The sequence below is a fragment of the Castanea sativa genome, chromosome 6, assembly GCF_040712315.1.
Source record: "Castanea sativa cultivar Marrone di Chiusa Pesio chromosome 6, ASM4071231v1".
NCBI lineage: Eukaryota > Viridiplantae > Streptophyta > Magnoliopsida > Fagales > Fagaceae > Castanea > Castanea sativa.
In genome coordinates this window covers 37,264,957-37,288,887 of record NC_134018.1, presented here as the reverse complement: position 1 = coordinate 37,288,887, position 23,931 = coordinate 37,264,957, and the positions used below count along the sequence as shown (strand labels likewise).

Sequence of the window (23,931 nt, the reverse complement as noted above, 5' to 3'; positions counted from 1 at the left end):
TGGTTGAACCCGTGACCAAATAGTGGTTACCAAGGCCAAAGGACAACTACATTGATGGCACAAGGAATATTGGTGAAGGACAATCAACAATGTCACGATGAAACAAGTGAGTGAGTTGGTTGATTTCACATAGATTGAACCCTAAAAGAATGAGTGATGGTCTAATTTGTGTGACTTTTGAGCTTATAATAGAAAAATGGATCTCAAAATTTAAATCTATGTGAATAATAAAGTAGGAAAGTGCCTTACTCAAAGACAAATAGGGCCATATCGGTCCGTCAATGGTAGTAAGCACAAGTCAACAGTGGTCGGGAGGTCAATGCTGATCAACAATGATCGGTAACTATCAATGACAGCTGGCAATAGTCAACGATGGCAAGGGTTTGGCGTGGTGCTGACGTAATAGTAGGTTAGAGGTGGCCAGTTGAGGAGATGACCTGTGTCGAAATACTAGGGATGAGGTGGTAATAAGTGACGTCTTGTTGATGTTACACTTCTAAGATTGATGTGGTATGCTTCAGAGTTTACATGTGGCAGACAACTAGGGCTAGCGTGGCATATGTGAAGGTTAGGCATGTGTACGCGTATTATGCGTGTCAACACATGAGTAGAGTCCTACTTGCCACTTGGCACATGAAATGAAACCACGTGTGAAGCCATGAGCCTCTGGCCAGAAATTTGGGCAGCATGGGGGAGGAGTGTGTAGCGTTATATAAGCGGTGATTTAACATTAAAAATAAAAAATAAAAAATTGTAGATTTCAGTTAGTTTAATTGGTAAAAAATTTTATGGTTATAAGAGATTTGGAGTTCAATTTCTGACTACACTAAAAATTGATTGGCCTCTTAATTTAATGATAAAGATCTATCATCTAGAAAGTACTCTATAACTTAAAACTCAAAAAAAAAAAAAAAAAAACTTTGATTGATGACAAAATAGAGGCTTTAAAGGCTAAAATATGAGGAAAACAAATCTGAAAAAGTGTCAAGACAGTGGTTGACAATGACAAATTCGAACAATGGTTGGTACTAGTACTGAGCCGAATGATGATTTGTGGCGACTGAGTCGAGTGTTGGTCGATAATGGACTTTTATAACCTTAGTGAAGGCCACACAAAAAAGTGACTTACATACAATGTTAAAATATAAATAAGAAAATAAAAAAAGATATATATATATATATATATATATATATATATATAGAGAGAGAGAGAGAGAGAGAGAGAGAGAGAGAGAGAGAGAGAGAGAGAGAGGAGAAGGAGAGAAAGTAGAAGTAAGGAATTAATGTGATATGGCTTGATAGTCTAAGGGTCTAACACTTCTACAGAAAGCCTAAATTCGTTACATTTTCATATATTTAGAACTATTTGTTTAAATGGACCCTAAATTGGTACATATAAAAACTTCTCTTCTACTAAGTACTAACATTTCCCATCTAAAAAAAGAAAGTACTACTATGCACCTACAATACACTTTGTTAGGATATATGTAAATATTGTTAAAGACATATGTTATGTAAATTGGCTAATCATTTGACAAAACGCACTTTATTTTGTAATTGGATAGATCTAGTATGGGTTTAGTACTTCAAGGAATAAGAGTTTAAGTCTAATATTGAAGTCATACAAAACTGTTCAAGAAACAAGTGAAGAAGTGTTATTCATTAAAACTCGACAGATATCTCGACAGATTCTTATCTATTGATATTTAATGACGAGTCTCGACAGCTGCTCAACAAAAATAGTATCTATTGAGAATTACGAAATTCAGATTTTCAGATATGATTTCACGCATATCCAAGTGTATTTGTGTAGGGTTTTTTTTCTCACAACCCTAGACATATACAAGGATTATTTTAAAGGTCATCAAGTTGTTGCAATTGTGATGCAAAGTGATTATTCATGCATATTGTGACCAGAGACAATTTGCCCTAATTCATCTTTTCTTTGAAGAAGCTACTGTGTTTTTACGCCAAGGGTTTTGTATCCAAGGAGTTTCTTGATCTCTATCGTTGGATGAACTAAAGAACTTTGTAACTAACATCTTCCTCAAGTTGGTATGTTAATCACGTACTTGGATCCGTGCATCAATTGGTTAGTCACGTATTGGGAGACGTGCACTGAAAGGAAAGATTGTCACTACATTATAAGTCTAATTGGATATTGGGGTAAGGGTTCAACTGTAGGTTGGTATAAGGTACTGGAATTCCTTTACTTGTAACCGCTTGCGTTGATAATAATGAATTCTCAAAAGTTGTGACCTTAAATTCACCCAGTGGTGACCTTAAAAGGGTCAATACATTCTTGACCTATCTAGTGGTATCAGAGCAGGCACATTCTGATTAAGGTTAATCTTTGCTATGTGATCCATTGACCCATGTTTGTCATAAATAGAGAACAATCTCTAATTACACTTCCTTTATTTGATGGCCTTAACTACACATACTAGAAAATGCGCATGAGAGCTTTCTTGCAGTCTTTAGATGAGAATGTGTGGAATGCTGTGGAGATTGGTTGGACTAAGCCAAAGGAAGGGTCGAGTGATTGGGATGATGCCAAGATTAAAGTGGCAAACTTCAACAGCAGAGCATTAAACCAATGAGAAGTTCAAAAAGATATCTTCTACTGAAACTGCTAAGGAAGCATGACCCATCCTCCAGACAACCTATGAAGGAACTAAGGCTATCAATGATTCAAATTTTCAAAGACTTACTATGAGCTTTGAAGAAATTAAGATGGAGGAGGATAAGTCATTTGATGAGTTCTATGCCAAGCTGAAGGACATAGTTAACTCTGCCTTTAATCTTGGGGAAACTATTCCTGAACCCAAGGTTGTAAGAAAGGTGCTCAGATCTCTGCCTGAGAGATTCCATGCCAAGATCACCGACATTGAAGAATCAAAGGATATTGATTCTATTCCTTTAATGGAGCTGGTTGGCAACTTGCAAACCTATGAATTGGGTTTGACTAGACTCGGTAAAGGAAGCAAGGGAAAAAGCATGGCATTGAAGGTCAAAAGAAATGAGAAATGAGATTGATGAAGATTCCATGATGAAGTCCTACATCACAAGGTAATTCAAGAAGAATGCCAATGTGAAAGGCTTCGACAAGGACCGTAGGCAATTTAGTTCCTCTCAATTCAAGAGTCAAGATAGAGGAAAGAAGGATGCTAAGGATGGCAGTCAGTACACTGTTGCCTCTAGACCAAAGTGCTTTGGATGTCAAGGTTTTGGACACATGAGACAAGAATGTCCAACATATCTCAAGGCAATTGGGAAAAGTAAGGCTCTTGTTGCTACCTTGAGTGATACCGAGCCTAAGAATGAGTTAGATGACAATAATGACGAAGGAATCTTGAATGCCTTCACTACCACAATGAATCCTATTGAGGGGATTGTCGAAGAGGTAGATGAATAAGAGGACTTAGTGGAGTCTAAGTTTGAGAAAATGGATGATGAAGATGACATCCATACAGCCTATGCAAAATTGTATAAGGTTTCTAAAAAGCATGAGAGACTTTATAGGCTGGCCACCAAGAAACTGAGTGATGCGGAGCTAAATCGAGAGGAACCCTCTACTAAGTTTGATGAAGCCAATCAAACCATTGGAGCACTAAGGTTCGAGAACAACTTCCTGGCTGAAAGGGCTAAGAAGCTTGAAGCAGAATTGTTCCAAGTTCGAGCTCAATTGGAGAGGACTTCTAGTGCAAAGCTCGATGAGATGCTGAGTTCCCAGAAATCTGCTTCCGATAGAACCAGTTTGGGGTATGATTTCTCTTCTCCTAATATTGTCTCTTCTGATAGAACCTGCTAATAATTTTAATTCTGAGAACAATGAACTTAAATTTGAAATAGCTAGTGAGAACTTAGACAACGACAAATCTATTCTAGGAGCAATCCCTAAGATAGAAAAAGAAAAAAGAAAAAAAAAGAAGACTAGAAACCCTAAGATTAAGAAGGTTAATAACAAAAAGTCTCAACCGAAGAAGCAGCATCTTTGTCATCATTGTGGAGCTTTAGGGCATACTCATCCAAATTGCCACAAATGGTTAGCCACTCAACAAAGCAATTGTATGCTCTCATCCGAAAACCAAAATCAGTTTTCATCCTCTTTTGCTCCTCTTGGAGATCTTCTCAAGACCCTCGTGTTCCTTTCGAACTTGAACGGTTTTAATTCTTCCCCTTCACATCTGGTTCAAGGGTTCGCACAAAGGAAAGGTTCTTCCTCCAAAACTAAGGTTTGGAAGGAAAAAGACTCTAAGTGATTCAGTCACTTATTCTTTCTCTCCCCCCTCATGGTTATGCATTACTTATGTGTTTTGATTTATTGTTTTTGAGTCAGTCGAGTTTTATGCTTTGCTTTGTTTAACATGTTTTTGTTTGTTTTCAGTTTTTTCTTTATTTTAGTTTTCATTAAAAAAATTTGAAAAATCAGAAGAAAAAAAATACAAAAACATTGTGTGTTTTGTATACATTGGTACTTGTGTACCTCGGATGGCCATTGAAATAAATTTTTATAAACTTTGTATCTTTTATAACTTAGATGAACATTTTAATGCACAACTAAGCAAGTGAGTTTTGTAACTCGTGTTTGTGATGAGTACAATTAAGTAATCTCTTATACTTAACATTCATATATCTTTTTTACGGGAAAGACTAAATAATCCTAAGATAAAGGCATAAATAACCATCTTACCACTAAAGCCTGCCAATCATAAATAATATCTGAATGCATCGGCATAGCAAATTTTTGATGTTTTGGCTTAACATAATTGGATATTTCTTTTTTTTATCTTATATTCACATGCATGATATGCTCAAAACAAATATGCAAAGAAAAATCAAAAGAAAAAAGAATCAAAATGCTTTTAAATATGGTTGCAAGCATGTTTCTAGGAGATGTCAGAGTTATAGGATATACCTCAAAGGTGATAGTCCCATCAAGCAATTATGATTGTGTGTGAATTAAATTGATTTTCTCATATCTCAAATTGTCATAACATGAGAAACTTGTAAAATCTTGCTATGGTTTTCACACACAACACACAAATTCTTTACTACTTTTGATACATGTGCAGGTACAATGTGATTTGGCCATCACAAGGGATACATGTGTTAATGTATGCTCACTAAACTGTCTTGACTTGTTTTTGAAATATAAAATTGATTAAACTTGTTTAGTGTGTTTGTGTGTGTGTGTGTGTGTATTTTGGATCTATGAATGCTTTGCATTTTTCTTATTGAGAGATGTTTTTGAAAACGTAACATGTTGATTAGATCTTTGGTTAAGTAGCTTGCTTTTTTACATTCATCTCTATGTGTTTTTCCTCTCTTTAAAAAACTACTTTTTATCAAGCTCGACAGCTTCTCGACAGATCCTCAACAACTTCTTATCTATCAAGCCTCTTGGACTTATTTTCTCAACAGATCTTATCGCATATTCTATCTATCGAGCTATCTGGAATTTGTCTCGATAGCTTCTCAATCCATCAAGAAAGTTTTTGTCTAGCCGATAGCTTCTTGACAGCTTTTCAATCTATCGAGGTGATTTTGCCGTTAACGGATTCTCGATAGCACCTCAACAGATTCATATTTGTCGAGATTTAGTGCTTGACAGATCCTCGATCCATCGAGATGCGTTTTGTTTAAATACCTCCAGCGCGAAATCAGATCTCACTTTTTCATATCTCTCTCGATAGATTTTCTTTTCTCTCCATCCAAACACCCTATTGTCACTCAAAACCTCCTACCCACTTGATTTTCGGCCTAATCTAGTCTTAAATCACTTGGTATGTTTCTCTAATCTCTCTTTTCTCGTGCATTTCACACATTAGACCTAGTTTTTTGGGGTTTTGTGTAATTTTTAGGGGGGTTTCAAAAAATTTTGAGATTCTTGTGAAACTTTTGGGTTGGGTATTGCTTATTTGATGATATATGATCATGCATTCCATTTGCATTTTCACAATGTTTCATGCATTTAGATGTGTGCTTGAATGTTGAAAATTGTGTGCTATTAGGTTTGGATTGGGTTGAACCCATGATGCAATTTCTTTTAGCATGTCACATGTTCATGCATTTTTCATGCATAACGTACCCTCTCTTTTCTATTGTTGGTACTTGGTTGTGATTGTGTTTCTTTTTCTTTTTCTTCTTCCTCTCTCTCTCTCTCTTCGAATAGTCTACACATGGCACCTAAGCTTAAATCCACTCCGTTTCGGAACCCTCTTCGTTCCTAGACATCTTACTCTAATTCTACTCCTACTCACGTTCTGTTCCGTGATGAGAAGACCCATAAGGCTTTCTTGGAGAACTTTTCTAAATGTGGCATTCATCCGAAGCACCACATGATTCTATCGAATTTTTCTGATACTGCTCTACCCAGTGTCATTCACACTCAAGGAGGGGAATCTCTGTGTGAGATACCCTCGAGTTGTTCTATCATGATCATTCATGAGTTTTACTCCAATATGTATAGTATCGATACCTCTGTGCCTCGATTTGCTACGCATATCAGAGGTACACGTATCGTAGTCACTCCGGATCTTATATCCGAGATACTACACATACCACGGGTAATACATCCTGACTACCCTACTCATCAGCGTCTGAGGACTATGTCCAAAGACGAGCTCATATCTCACTTTTGTGAGAGACCTTCCATATTGGGTGGTCGTCGAAACACCCTATGCTCGGACTTTACAAAAGGTCTGAGATTCCTAAACATGGTGATGACATTTGTTCTCCATCCACTGTCTCACTATAACTCCATTACAGAGCCTCGTGCTCGATTTTTGCTATCCCTCCTTGAGGACCGCTCTATAGACTTTCCTTCTCACTTCATTTTTTCTCTCATCGATGTCTATAGAGATACGGCGACCCGTGATAAGCTCATTTTTCCTTCGGCTATCACTCGGATTCTTCGCCATCTTTCTATTCCTCATCCTGATTCTTCCTTCTATCCTATCATGGGAGCCATCAGCGCAGGGTCTGTTTGACGAAGCGAGGCCTAGCTTCAACAGAAGCGGCCACGGACAGAGACGATGGATCCTCTAGCTTCCACCACTCCATCCACCTCCGCTCCTTCTTTTTCAGTGGGTGGTGTGACTCTTGAGGCCATCATGGTGCAGCTTAAGTGCATGGATGCTCGCCTTGACACTCTCAGCGATGAGTTGTGTCAGGTGAACACCTGTGTTGGCCGTATCGCTCGACGGCAGGCTTAGATAGGTGGCTTCGTCACATCTCCCTCTCCTTCACCTGAGGCTTCCACGAATGAGGATGCTAATGATGGTACTAGTGATAATGATAATGATGAGGATGAGGATGAGGATGAGGATGCTAGCTTTTCTAGTGATAATGAGAGAACCTCTCAGTGATGACTTACCCTTTATCATTCGTGACAAAAGGGATGAATAGTTTTGGGATGAGAGTAGTCATGTATTTAGAGAGAGAGTTAGCATAGGACTTTAGGGGGAGTGTTTTTTTTAGGGACGTAGTGAGGATTTTATGTACTTTTTTTTTTTTTTTTTTTTTTTTTTTATCTTTGGTTACATTATCCTCTTGTATACTGGTCTAGTGACTTTTCAGTTACATACATTGTACTTTCATTGATATATATATATATATATATATATATATATATATATATATGATGTATGTTTCTTTTTCACCTATCTCTCCATGTGTTGTTTCTTTTCTCTCTTTATACATATGTTTCTTTATTTATGCAATCTTTTATTTCTGTTTCACACTAAGATGTCTTGATGAGTTTTATTTAAAGTATTTCAGAAAAACAGGTTGTCAAAATCTATTGTGCCATGAACTCTATTTTTGCAAAATTTTTCAAGAGTTTGTGTCAGTATTAGATTTTATTGTATTCAACAAGTAATTATGAGTTTAGTGATTTATGACTTCTCTCATACTTCATTTGTTTGTTTTGGTTTTGTCACAGATTAGGAGGAGATTGTTAGGACATATGTGGATATTGTTAGAAACATATGTTATGTAAATTGGCTAATCCTTTGACAAAACACACTCTACTTTTAATTGGATAGATTTAGGATGGATTTAGTACTTCAAGGAACAAGAGTTCAAGTCTAGTATTGAAACCATGCAAAATTGTCCAAGAAAGAAGTGAAGAAGTGTTGTTCATTAAAACTCAACAATTTCATATCTATCGAGATTTAATGACGAATCTTGACAGCTGTTGGACAGAAACAATATCTATTGAAAATTATGAAATTCAAATTTCCAGATCTGATTTCACCCATATCCAAGTGTATTTGTGTAGGGTTTCTTTTTTCACAACCCTAGACATATATAAAGATTATTTTAAGGGCCATCAAGTTATTGCAATTGTGATGCAAAGTGATTATTCATGCATATTGTGACCGAAGACAATTTGCCCTAGTTCATCTTTTCTTTGAAGAAGCTACGGTGTCTTTGTGCTAAGGGTTTTGTATCCAAGGAGCTTCCTGATCTTTATCATTGAATGAACTGAAGAACTTTGTAGCCAACATTTTTTTCAAGTTGGTGTGTTAGTCACGTACTTGGATCTGTGCATCGATTGGTTAGTCACGTACTAGGAGCCGTGCATTGAAATGAGAGATTGTCACTACATTACAAGTCCAATTGGGTATTGGGGTAAGGGTTCAATTGTAGGTTGGTATAAGGTACTGAGATTCTTTTACTTATAACCGCTTGTTTTGATAATAGTGGATTCTCGAGAGTTGTGATCTTAAATTTACCTAGTGGAGTTTTGATTCGGTGGTTTTCCCCATTCGTAAACAAATCACCTGTGTCAAATTTATTTTTCGCTGTATTTAACTTAGTTGGTGATTTGTTTGTGCTACCACGCTTATTGCATGTAATTGAATCTAATTAATTTCACTTGGCTAAATTAATTGATTAAGTTACTAAAGGGGTCAATACATTCTTGGCCTATCACACTTGACCTCGTGAACTATAATATCTTTTAACAAAATTCACAATTATTTTAACAAACACGATTCCATCTGAATAGTAACCATCAAATCTCACATTTCGAGCTCATCTTATATTCGAATCTTGTGAATATATAAATATTTAGGATGCACAAAAACTTCATCTGAAATACCGTATCTGTATTGTATTCATGTCGTTTCTGTATCATAACGATGTCTTACTTGCTATATCATGTTATAATTTTATAAAAATTGTTCATGTCGCAGTATCATACCCATATTAGTACCTATGTCCGAGTTTTTGTTCATACAATTATTTAAACCCACTTTTGGGTTAATGTGCACAAAAATTCTCTAATATTTTCACTCTGATCCTCCCTAAAAACAGAAAATCAAAATTTTCAGTTCTTTTTCGGTAGATGAAGTAATTTCTAACTCAGCAACTTCGCTATTAATACTAATAGTAACAGTTCATCGTTTATGAGACAAATATAAAGAGATAGCAAATAAGTTGTCCCGTCACCACGCACCTACAGTTACAGATTACGCAGGAGTAGAGACCTGAATTGACCACCCTCAAAAATCAGTGCCACTAATAATATTTTGATCCCACAACTTCACCTCGTTTTGATGTTGATGGCCTTCCCGCAGAAAATGAGAGACCCAAAGAGAATATATAGATGCTTGACTGCTGTTGAAAAGGGCTGCTTATATTGAATTTGCCATATTCCATATATTTCGTTTAGGAAAATCATGTTTTTATATTCACCGTATGTTCATGTACACTTCACATTGTAGACTAAACAAATACACATTTGCATGAACATGTAAACATATAATTATCCCATCGTTTGCCTGTCGTTAGATATTGTAGGTAAGCCATGATTGTGATTCTGATTGAAGTTAGGTTTCCTGTGTTGTTCTTAAGGCATATTCGCATTACAAAGATAGATATTCAAGTATGGCATGCAGCATTTGCAAGAATACATGAATGAAGCTAGATTCATAGCCCGGGAAAGCTTATGAACTTTTTATTGGTAAAATGTCACATTCTTGCACCATAAAAAGGTCTGTGAAGTTATATTCTTTATGTTGTCTCCATTTGAAAGCTCGTAGCTTGAAGTACAGCCCAATTGACCCCATAAAAATAATTTTCTTTAATACAAAACTTATCTGCATTAATTTCAAAATGCAGCTTCCTCTTTCATGTTTCCTAAAGTGGGTGTATATAATTTCCACCCACCTTGTGGAAAATGATATTTGATCTAGATCAACACAACTTGATAATTGACATAACCATTTTCTTTTTCTAGATATACATGAAATAAAATAAATCCCTCGTTCATTGCAACACACAATGTTATTATGATGTATTAGAGTTACAGTACTGAAACAAAACATATTAATCTATCTTTATTTTTAAGAAAAGGATTGACATGAGAGATACATAATCTATGAATACTGTTACAAAAGCTGAAGTATAGATTATTGTAAATGATTCTAAAATAAAAAAAAAAGATTATTGTAAATAAGCTTTTCTAATTAACTAAGCAGGTAGACTATAGGTAGCCGAAATAAAACTCTTTAATTATTGGACCTCAACAGCATAAAGTACAAATTTCATATTAATAAAGAAATTTCCTGGACTTTTGAGCCTTGCTAGAGGACACTTTGACAACTAGCAGTATAAAAAAGATCTCCATAAAAGTAATAAAATAAAAAATAAAAAATAAAAATAAAAATAAAAAAAGAAAGAAAGAAAGATATACTAATACAATCAGAGTGCAAACATGGAATGGGATTTGTTATAAAATTTTGATGACAGGGAATCCCATGAGAAGAAAACCTTAGTAAATTACAAAACTGTTTCCACCATATCTTAAGCTGATATGGTTGAATGATTAGAATTCACTTGTCTTTTCCCTTATTGTACCCTTTATACCAATTTCTACCCTTTTTCCAGATATACATTTGAAAGATCATGATTACCTCACCCTTTGCCTATATTAAATTAGCAAGAAGTGTAGAGGATTACCAGCCAACAAATAGATGACACAAACTACATGGCATCTTCGACTTTGAAATCAGTAATAAGTGAATCCACAATGCTGAGTGTGAATCACGATGAGCTCCAAAAAACTAGATAAAACCTGTACTGATCATAAGGATAAGAACCGATTTATATTAATTGTTCACAAATAGTTAAAGCGCAAATAAAGTATCAAACACGTCGCTATATGATAACTGTGTTTATACGTACACTCTCATGTTTTCCACGCAAAAGTTACTTCTTTTTTTTTTTTTTTTTTTTTTAGAGTCTGGTTAATGTGTATCCTAAAGGCACACATTAAGAAATTTATTTTTAAAAATATTTTTTCGATAATTGAAAAAATTGTCAATACTTTTTTAATTTTTAAAAAAATATTTTTAAAAATAATTAATCATTGTGTGCCCTTAGAAAAAGCATTAACAAATTCCTTTTTGAAAAGATCTCTACAAGTTTTAAGCCTAGCTCCACCAACTTTGCAGAAAACCAGTCACTTGATGATTCTTAATTGAATATGTATAGAGCATAGAGGAGACACGAAAGGGCACAGCTCTATATGATTTGACCTATGCTAATAAAAACTTTTGTTCATGGATATGAAATCATAAAAAAGCATAGATCACTCACAATAGGTGAGGTTTTCAATCCAAGAACTCTTTCAATGGCATTGGCAGATTCCATTACATTTCTGACTGTCTACCAAAAGAGGAATTTATTATTGTGCAAAATCATATGCAAATTAATTGTTCACCTTCTTCAGTATGACAACAAGCACTTATATCTCGATTATAAATCATCCCATTACCGTCATAGCTGCCAGCACTAAGTTGATTGTACTCTGATTTATCATGAATAGAATTATAATGAGTTGAGTTGAATTAACTATTAAAAAGTTCAAAACTAGTTTGTTTAATTTAATTTCAAACATAAACTTCAAACATAAACCAAGCTTGAGTTCATCACCAAGTTAAATTATATGTTCAAATTTAACTTATTTTCTTAGTTGAATAAGCTCGAACTTGTTCATGAGTAATTTAATTGATTGAATTTTTCTTTCTCTATACAAAAATTACATTACAATTAAAATTTTTCACTCCTTAACAAATATATGCTAATAATTAATAACTAATTTATTTTTGAGTTTATATTATTAAACTTATGTTGAACAATTTTCATCCATGAAATTGTACAAATTATATTAACTAACCTTGATTTTAAAAATCATATACAATTTTAACTAACAAAATTGGCTATTTATACACCCTCAAAAAAAAAAATTGGCTATTTATATTATCAATTAATTACATATAACAATTTGATATCTTTTATATTTATTAACAAATTTAAGTAATCCAAGTCTACAATATTTATGAATAGTTTGGTTTAATTTACAGGTCTAAATTCATGAATCACTCTTACAAGAGTCTTAAATACTATCATATTCACTCTTGATTTCCTAAATATAAAAATAACAACAATCAAGCCGTAATCATAAAGTTTTGGACTTAGCTATGGATCCTCAATAGATTAGTTAAAGCCAATCATATAAATTATTTTCCATCATTTTATTCTATTCAAAGTAATATTTTTTTTGCTTCATTAATTAATTTGTAATTTTTTTTTTTACTACTTCTTGATGTTATTTTGGTCTTTTTAAACTTTTTTTTTTCATTCCCTTAATTAACTTGAATAAACTTACACTTTCTCGCTCATGCATCAAGCGCTCTTCTTTAAACATGAAAAAACCATATTATTCCCCCTCATATTTTCATCAATAGGAGGCCACTCATATCATGAAGTAAATTTCCTCTTTTAGAATCCTCTATATATATATATATATATATATATATATATATATATATTTATTTATTTATTTATTTATTTTTATTTCAACTTATTCATACTCTAAACAATCTCATTTAAGCTATATTCATTTTATGAATATGTTGCTTCTTAACCTTTGCAACATTCAGTATCATAAAACATAAGGTACTATAATTGTCTTACAAAATTTTCCTTTTTTTTTTTTTTACAATCACACAATATTCTTAATGTGCTTCTCAATTTTATTCAATACTCTGCTCTTATCATATAATTCACATCATCTTCTATTCTTAATGTACTTGATATTATTCTCTATTATCGAAAGCGTTAGAGACGTTGGTTTCTGCGTAGCTAGGCATTACCGCACATCCTTTCACCAACATAGATCCCAATTCAAATAGAAGCATGTACATGTACAACATTCTATTCATAAATCATAATCATTTGAAAAATACAACTTTAGCTGGTAGTAGGTAGATTGCATTTAAAAATTATACTATTTTAATTAGCTGAAAATTACTATTTTAGTAATAAGTCACTGTCTCAGAGTGCAAAGTTTTCTATCATGGTTCCTTGTGCTATGCTTAGACAAATTGATATGATGACAATCATTTTGCTTAAATTTCTGATGAAATGACACTTTTCTCGACCATTCTGTAGTTTTATATCTCTTTCAATTGTAAATTTAGAGAAATTACAAAAATGATTATTCCAGACCATATATATAAGTTTCACTCTTGTAATTCTCTTGAAGGAAAGAAAGAAATTAAATTATAGACAATAAAGTAAAACACCAAAATCCCCAACAATTTTACATCTCTTTTATAACTTTTCAAAGATAAAAAGTAATATGTCGTTCTTTTACACTACAAACAAACCACTATTCTCGTTCTATATTATTATTGTTACAGTAGATGAGGCATAAAATAATTTGACTCACCAGACTAACATTAACACAAGTATTAGTTGGAGCATATGGAGGAAAGACATAGTTTTTTTTTATAGCTAGGTAAACGTCAAGTTCCACCATTTCCATGCTATCTGTAGCAGCGTGCTCTATAATTGTGCACCTACTACTTGGCAAAAATAAAATAAAATAAAATAAATCTTTCACTGTTATGAAAACGACAGATATATCTATATTCCTTTTCATATTATGAAAAAGTGACAAATTAATAATAATAATAATAATTAAAAAAAGGATTAGGAAAATAATATCAAGACCTTTACGGCATCCTAGCCTTAAAGAAAGTTTTCACCACCCCACGCCACCTCATATTCTCTCTCATTACTGAGTGATGATCTACCCTTATAATATTACAAAGTTGCTAAGTGAACTATTTTATGGATCATAGTTTGGCAGCATTGTGGCAAGCGGCAAGTGGCATTGTTAAAATAAATTAATAAAGAATGTAGACAAAATAATCGGCGTATATATTTTTGTATCTGTAACTATATAATAGAGGACCTTTATATAAAGGCACAAGAAAGTGTTGTACAAGTAATAGATATGCATAGCAAGTAAAGTAAATTGAGCCTTAGTTTAGTGGGCTAGGCGAGTACGTGTATAGTAAATATATATTAATAAAGAAGATAAAAGCAAGAAATTCATGTAAATTTTGGCCTTAAATTTGTTGCTAGTTGTTAGATAATGGAGTAGTTCATGAAAATCAATGAGTTCGAAGCAGTTATATTGAATTTATACTTTTAAGTACTTTTGGATGGAGAAAATGGGGACAGGAGATAAGAAGAGGAAAAAGAACAAGGCAAACACACTGATATATATATATATATATATATATATATATATATATATATATATATAGAGAGAGAGAGAGAGAGAGAGAGAGAGAGAGATAGAGGTTATAACATTAAATTACAAACACATTATATAAGTTAATATATATGAGATGCATTGCCTGGTGCCTGAGGAATTAACCAACAGATTAATATTGCATGTGGATACAAAAATAAATTAAATTAAAATATTTTGTAAATGTGATCTCCTTAGCTTAAACTTAACAAAAGGCTAATCTTAACTAATTAAAAAAACCTAGAATAAGGATGACCAAAAATCTTGCTGATGGTGTGATCCAGATTTCAAAAGAAAAAATAGTAAAAGTTAACATCCAATGTTTCATTAAATAAACGTACGTGCCCACATAATAACAATAAAGTAACGTGCTTTTTATAAAGTATCGGTTTGTGGTACACCTAAGGAACCCACATCATTACCTTTACATTAGTAAACATTTTTCCCATTATCTGTCTTTAGACATTAAGATAATTAAAAGGCACAACTTTTCTCTGAGAGAGAGAGAGAGAGAGAGAGAGAGAGAATCTAATTAAGGTGTTTCCCCTTTAGAGGGGTGTTTAGTCATACATATACAACATAAGATCCTGTAGAAGATATCATTTGCAACTTGAAACCTAGTTTAAGTTTCCTAAAGCCTGATTTAGCATTATACGTATTGATCTGAGTAGTATACACAGCACCATACATGCATGTGATATATATAATGGACTGCATTTATATGTATATTACGACATGTATATATGTATCAGTGTTTTTTTTTTTAATGGAATATCAGTATATCTATTAATTGGTCTAACCCTAATGATTGTTCTTAGAAATAACAAGGTTTGGTTTTAGAGAACAAAATGAAGGCAAATAGGAATAAGGATAGTTGGGTGAATTAGCAATGGATGAGAGTGACTTAAAATTTATTTATTCATTTTGATGAAAAGAGAGACTTAAAGTTAAACTATGTATAGGGGTCCACATATATATGGGTGCATCGTTGTGAGAATATGGCTGAATTCTTGGTAAGGACTAAGGACGTGGCAAGCTTAAGTTTTAGATGAGATATGTACTAGGAAACATCTCCTCATGGTGAAGTTGAATTCTTTTGATATAATTATATATATGCTTTCTGAGAGGACAGCTTGCCACTTTTCTCTTTCAGTGATCAGAGAATTATTTTATGGCCCATGTGATATGTTCGTAGATGTTTGGCTTATGTTTGGCCACCATAGAATTATTTTACGAGGTAGGTACATAAACAGTCAAAATAATTGTCTTCGTTAAATATCAAAATATCTGCAAAATATCTGTGAAATATCAGTGCATAAAGATCACAGGAATAGTGAAGGCCTCGACTATGTTGTTCTCATCACATCCAAATGGCTTAATACATAACGTATCACTAGGGGTGAATGCGGTCCAGGTAGTGCTCAGTTCTCGTTGACCCCAAATTGGCTTAATTGAGCAAGAGAAAAAATGTGAAGCAAAATGACAATTCCAGAATCATTTCCAATAGGTAATTATGAAGTAAGAGATTAAAAGAAATAATATCCATTATGAGTACAAAGCAAAGTTGGATAATATGGTAGCTCAGAGAATAACTGATGTGGATTAAGGAGCTACAAGGACGAGAGAAAAACCAATACAAAAGAAATTTTAGCAGTACTGAGGACTTCATTACCTAACAACAAAACTAGACATTAATTATAAAGTATGCCCCTAGATTTGATTTGTTATGTCCAAATTAAGCTTTCAAGGTTTGAAAAATGGGCAAAAATGTTGGGTCTATTTGTCAATGTGTATCTGATTAAAACAAATTTTCCTTAGAAGAAATACCACATACTAGAAATGAGGCAGACATCCTCCATGTGAATATAAAGGCTGAAAACATCTTTCATTATTATGCCATAGTATGTGGACTGAACATTAAGATATACATGATAACCATCAGAAGCCATTCATGACTAAGCAATTGACATCCACTTGAAGATATATACTTGCTTTTTCTAGAAGCATATATATGGGAAATAATTTTGAGCTGCTGTTACATCACAAGACAACTTGGATTGGATTGGATTGGACCATTAAATTACTGATGTGGAAGTCTCCAAATGAATGGTGAACTTAGCAGTGAGAGCACGTGAAAAGCTTCAATGGTTAGAGCATTCTTATCAAACAAATGCTAAAAATTTTATTTTTTTAGCATTTGAAATGTTTAAGTCTGCTCCATCAAACCTTTCATATTGTAAAATTTTCGCAATTGATGAATAGTGTCATTTTAAATATGAAATGGCACTATTCATTAATTGTAAAAATTTATATTACTTTTTTATTCCGTAGGGCCCACTTTTATATTACTTTTAGAAAGAGGAAAAATAAAAAATTAGTGAAAAATAATAAAGAAACAATATTTAAATGAAATTGTAAAAAAATTAGAAGTTTTGATATAGATTGTATTGTAAAGTGATGTGTTTTATGTTATAAATATAGGTTTTGAGAAGGTAAATGCTAAAGTTTTTAGAATATTTGATAAGAATGCTCTTACTGTATAGAAAAGTTAGCAGAGAGATATTCTAGATATATGTCATACAGGAAGGATTAAGGATATAGAAATCTCATTTTAAGGCAATAACTAAGGATATTTACATTGGGAAATACATGAGGATTAAAGATTTCGCTTTTAATTAGTAGGACCTCTGTCCATAGAAAAATTTCTCTGAATTTCTAAAACACTTCTTAGCCTATTTCATATGTTCTGATCATATCTGTGTTGCAAATAATTTTATTCTTGTTTGAGCTTTCTGGATGCATCAAGGCTTATATGTAGTGTTTGATGAATATGACATTGGTAAATTATTGGTTAGTCCATAGCAAAATATGAATTACATATCAGTCTATCCCATTAAATTTAGCATACATCATCAACAATAAAATATTTAGCATGAAATAATTTTACATAAAAGTGATATAAGCAATATTTAAATTTTAAAGCACAACTGCTCATGGGGATGAGTTGGGCTTTTATAAAACAAAAGTACATCCATCCAAAAGTAAGAGATCACCGGAAGATAAACCCAAAAGTATACAAGAGAATGCGAATGCTTTATTAGTTTATACATATTTTTTACATCCAGCTTCAATGAAAAGTGTCAAAAAAGTAATTTTCAATTGTTTTTTTTTTTTTTTATATATATCAGATTTGTCAACAGATTGAGACTTTTAAGAGGATAGATTTTTATAAATAAAAATCAATGCAATATGAAGATAAAGTTAAAGCACTCCCTACCTAAAGAAATATTTAAAAACGATCTACACTGAGTTATTACTGTCATGAAGAGATGACAATGTAATCCCAACAATAAAATAATGCTACTTGACTAGACTTGCCAAACCCACCCTGCAGTTATGATCACACTTATGGTTCCAGCACAAGCCATGCCTAAATAACCATGGTTGAAGAAAATCAAAATATTCAGGATTCCAACCGTAGAATGACATCAAAATAAGCCATAATGCATTACATACAATTGTAATCATCCAGGTAGTTAACAGAAACATGTATCCTGTTAGCTACAAACTAGTCTTACATGAATTAAAAAACTTAAATAAATAATTTTAACCAGGCACAAAAAAATATTTAACTAAAATTGTTAAACCATAAGTAAATCAACTAGACACAAGAATACCAATGTTTCTGTGTAAAACCCTTTCAACTTTAAAGGGAAAAATTGTTAGGTTCTAAAAATTCAAAACAACTGACAAACCGTGAACACAAACTTGTTTAGGTATAAATTATAGAGTTTATAGAATTGATTAGACAATGCTCAAGGTGTTACAAGCCAGAATACAAGAATAAGGAACCTGCAGGTTTAGGAATTCGAAATATAACAATTTCAACCGATCAAGACTATCCTTCAATTGATTGAACTGCGAATTTAAATTAAGGCCCAACAGTCCATTGGCCCATCAAATGATTAGCTTTTCAAATCTAATTCACTAACCATATAAAAAAATTTTAAAAATAAAACCTAGGAAAACTTTAGAGTTGCTCTTTTGAGATCTAAAAGGTTCTGTGTCTTCTCATTTCATAGTTACAACTGAAAATCAATCTACAGACTATTAGAACCAATAGCTCTGAAACTGCTGCAAACCAGTTATCAAAGGTGCTGAATGCCTGAATCTAAACCTTCAAAGGTGGTCTTGGAGTCATAGACCGGAGGTCTATGTGATTCACTTCTTTAGATATCAAGTGTACTAAAAATCAAAGCGTAAACTAGAAGTTCATGTTAGAACATATCCATATCAAATAAGTTGGTGGGATTCAAAGTTAAGTTTGATAACTCTAGTTAAGTTTACTGCAAATCAAATATTCTTGACTATAAACTTCTATTTGATAGTGTATTGTCTTCTTGGGATTGTACCCCACCCCCCTACGTTTTTAATCTTGAGATTAATTTGTTTCATTAGTTTTCTTGAGTCATCATATCTTGTCTTATTTAGTTTGCCACTACATGAAATGTTTGATTTATTTTTAATCTAAGGCTTGCATAATTAATCTAATTAACAACTTAGCCTTAAAATTTGGTTAAATATTGTTTGTTCAGGGGTCTAAAACCTAACAAAAATCATAAGCCAACTCCAAATAAATCCATTTAGAATCAATACTATGTGGGTCAAAAAACGGATTAAGACTCTTTACATCACAATTAATTTGATTGAGGAGAGTTACTAAGGTTTTACAATGGGAGATCTAAACAAGAACTGAACACTGGTTGAATTAAGAAAAAAAGGCTTATGTTATTGATGTAAAAGAAAATCCAATACGCATTTACAAATAATCTCTCAAGAACATGCTCTTGAAAGTCTCTCTCTGGTTTGTGCTTTTCTCTCTCTAATTCTCTTCCTAATTTTTTTTTGTGTCTTCCCTTCTATGTGCTTGCTTCCTCCTATATCTCCCCTGCCTTCTCCTCTTGAATGTGCTATCTCTGCATAGCTGGTGGGTTCCTTATTCCATCAAACTCTTACTTCCCTACTTTCATGATGAAGAAAAACTTTTGGGGTCTTCAGCACTATTCAGGCCAGTCATTCATCAATAAATGCGATTGTGCCAAGTAAGTGAATCTCATTAATGTGGAAATGACTATTATTTTATCAAGAAGCTTCAATCGGCTTCCTCGGACAACTCTATATCTTTCAGTATTCTTCCTCTGAGGCTTGGCAAGTACCTTGTCCTTGACCTACCGACCTCCGACCTGTCTAGTAAAAAGGGGGTCCGATACTATTTGGTGGTCTGAGGTGTTAAGAGTGTAATCATCTATATGTTCTGATCGTATCTATATTGCAAATAATTTTATTCTTGTTTGAGCGTTCTGGATGCATCATGGCTTCTATGTACTGTTTCACTAATATGACATTGGTCAATTGTTCGTGAATCCATAGCAAGGTAAGAATTACATATTAGTCTATTCCATTAAATTAAGTAACCAAGGAAAGCATACATCATCAACAATAAAATATTTAGCATGAAATAATTTTACAGGAAAGTGACATAAGCATAATTTAAAGCACAACTGCTCATGGGGAAGAGTTGGGCTAAAACAAAAGTACATCCATCCAAAAGTAAGAGATCGCCAGAAGATAAACCCAAAAGTATATAAGAGAATGTGAATGCTTAATTAGTTTATACATATTTTTTACATCCATCTTCAATGAAAAGTGTCAAAAAAGTAATATTTACTTGTTCTTTTTTTCTTTTTCTTTTTTTACACAGATTAGTCAACAAATTGAGACTTTTATGAGGATAGATTTTTATAAATAAAAATGAATGCAATATGCAGATAAAGTTAAAGCACTCCCTACCCAAAGAAAAATTTAAAATCGATCTATCACTAAGTAATTACTGTCATGAAGAGATGACAATGAAGTCGCATCAATAAAATAATGCTACTTGACTAGACTTGCCAAACCCACCCTGCAGTTATGATCACACTTATGGTTCCAGCACAAGCCATGCCTAAATAATTATGGTTGATGAAATTCAAGCTATGCAGGATTCCAAAAGTAGAATGACATCATAATTAAGCCATAAAATGCATTACGCACAATTATAATCATCCAGGTAGTTCAACAGAAACATGTATCGTGTTAACTACAAACTAGTCTTAACATGATTTAATAAACTTAAATAAATAATTTTAACCAGACTTTAAAAAAAATTTGATAGTGACGTTTTTAAGAAGGCTGACGGGAATACACAACCCGTCAGCCAATCTCATTAAGATGCCTCCTTTTTTGGCGTTCAGGGCTATGTCCCTTACATAGCAACGATAAGCTGACGGATCACGTTGACGAGACAGGGCTGACGACCTTGGCTGTAAGGTCCTTGGCTGACGTCCTTTGTGGAGGCATACATAAGCTGACGACAGTGTAGGAGGTACACGTGGGCTGACGACCTTGGCAGGTGAAAGCTGAAGGAGTAATCCAACTTTCATTTTTAGCCTATCTTGACTTCTGCTTATGTGAATATAAGGAAAGTTCTTGCGCTATACGTTCGACTTTAGTCAAGAAGATTCCTATAAGGAAAGGGCTCAATACAATAGGCAAAGATCCGCGAATTACTCTTTTAAAAGGAAAGTACTTCTTCACCAAGGCGCATATTTCGGCCACATACCACTATATATACCCCAAGACCCTCATGACCCAAAGGTACGCACAATTACCTCAACTCTGGCACTCTAGGGTTGTTTCAAAGATTCTAACTTGATCGTCAGAGGGTCTTTGGCCGGCACCACACCGGTGCTCTCTGTCGATCATCTACTTTCTCTTCGCAGGTGTTGCTTCAATCGGAGGAGTACTCGCAGCTTACTGGTGATTTCTTCGGCATCATCAAAAATTATTTAACTAAAATTGTTAAACCATAAGTAAATCAACTACACACAAGAATACAAATGTTTCTATGGAAAACCCTTTCAACTTTAAAGGGATAAATCACAAACCAACTCCAAATAAATCCATTTAAAATTAATACAATATCTTATCAAATTTATCCAAAAAATGAGTTCACAACAAATACAATAGTATGACACCTCTTTATGAATTAATAAAAACTCAATTGGGATCTCTACTCCGGATATTTCAAATCTTTTGTGTTTCACCACTAAAAAATTCTTCTTAGATAAAAGCCCATTTAACCTTTTTCGATCTTCAAAACCAATTTAATTGAACTCTATTTGTCTATCATTGTAATTTCCTCTTTTAGTGTACATTTAGCCTCAAATGTAGCTGTACCAAACTACCAATGCTTTAATATTCTGTAATTATTCCTATTTAATTTAATGTAGCCTCTTTTTCTTTTCTTTTTTTGCATATCCTTAAGTTGTTTGTTGTTTGTTTGTTTGTGTTTTTTTCTTTCCTTCTCCTGGTCCTGGAGTTAGCTTTGTGGATTTTAATTTTACCTTGATTTGTTTTATCTTGATTCTATATTCAATTACTTTTAACTTAGTCATCGTCAAACTATGATTATTTCATTGTTATGCCTTGGTTATCACACCCTTAACACTTCAATACTAGATTGAGCAAGATCCCTCGTGGTAGTCTCAAGCCAGAATTTTCATCTCGCTCAAAACCCAAATAGAAGTCATATTTTCATTCACACCAAAAAACTGCAAAGCTAAAAGTTAATTTTTCCTCTTCACCAAAGAAAGAAAAAGGTAAATAAGAATTTAAAGCAATTGTTCAACATATTCATTGCAGTTGTGGGTTGCCTCTCTAAATCTCCCCCAAATTTGCAAAGGCTATATACCTATTTGGCTTGCCTAAACATTTGATATGCCCTCCACAAGCAAGGAGAGGAGCTAAAATAAATTATGGCTGCAAGGCTGGCAGGGTGAGGCAAGGTCAGATTAGGGGAGCGCCATCCCTTCTTTAGGGCTAGAAAACTCACTCGAGGCAGAAGCAAGGTAGGTTATAGGTATTTTGTCATCCTTAATAAGGTGATTTTAGAATTAATTTGGTAGAGATGTTAAGAGTTTTGTCTCTCATCTGATGTTTTTAACAGATATACGTATAGGATTCAAATTCCTTCACTCATATTGTAACTGTTAAATTATTTAAAGAAGAAAAAATTGGTAAAGATGAAAGACAAAGGAAATGAAGAAAAGTTGTAAGAGTTAAAAGGGAGAGAATATTTTGGAGATAATAATAAAATATGTAAAAATAATTAACCTTTACAGACAGATTGATTTGAAGCCCACACTAGGTGGAAAAGAAAATGTCATTTCAGATAAGACCTTCCAGTTATACATCTCAAGAGAGAAAACTTGGAGCAGCAGCAAGCATCCTAGGCTTCCTAGCTAGTTGATTTCCTTGAGCAGTATGTGTTTCAGCGTTGATATAGTCTTCTGCTCCTTCCACCTTCGTGCTGTCACAAACTTGTTTTCTCCAAATTCTTATGAATATATAAAAGGCTAACATGACATAATGTGCACTCAATAAAGGATACATGACTTAAAGTCTTAAACAAGCCCTGAAAGAACGTTGAGAGCAAGATATTATGAGCAAGAGTCCTTCACAAAATGTTAATGAGCTAGTTAAATTCATTGTCCAAATCTTCATGAAAATGTTCGGGAACTCCAGAAAGGTCTGCAATGTTCAGCAGCCCTGTGAGGCTTTGCTAGATCATAGTTTAATGGCAATATTAATATTCCAAGCAAGGGAGAACATAAAAAACATTTTTGAGAAAACAAAAAAATGAAAATGAAAATTGCACCAGCCGGGAATCGAACCCGGGTCTGTACCGTGGCAGGGTACTATTCTACCACTAGACCACTGGTGCTTGGTGATGTGTCTCTGTGTTTAAAATCATACTAAATTGAATGTACTGTGTACTAACCAATGATTGTAAGCTTGGCCTCGGTTAATAAAATATAAACTAAAATACAAAAATGAACCTCTGAATTTTTTTAGATTTTATTTCAGTTTTTTAACTTTGCTTTCTTTCATTTCAGTCTTCTAAATTTCAGATTTATTCAATTAAAGTCTTTTGTTAAAAATTTTTGAAAAATAAAATCTAGAAAATATTTTTCAATCATTAATTAAATTTTTTTAATTTAAAAAATTTGAAAAAATAATCACAACATATAACAAAAGTTGATGAAAATGCATTAATTGATTAAACTTAGAGGACTTAAATGAAAGAAAGTAAAGTTAGAGAACTGAAATGAAATTTGAAAAAACTTAAAGGGTCAATTTTGCATTTAGCCTAAAATATAAACAGAAAAACTTCTCTTTCACTCTTTCTTTTTAAAAATTCCAAAATTTAG

The 23,931-nt window shown here is 33.2% G+C and overlaps 1 non-coding gene across 1 annotated transcript; it reads right to left on the bottom strand.

Annotated features, from left to right (window-relative positions):
• Positions 1-23,373: 23,373 nt before the first annotated feature.
• Positions 23,374-23,444, bottom strand: TRNAG-GCC (transfer RNA glycine (anticodon GCC)). The gene has a single exon. It is a non-coding gene; the product is annotated as a tRNA-Gly (tRNA).
• Positions 23,445-23,931: the final 487 nt, after the last annotated feature.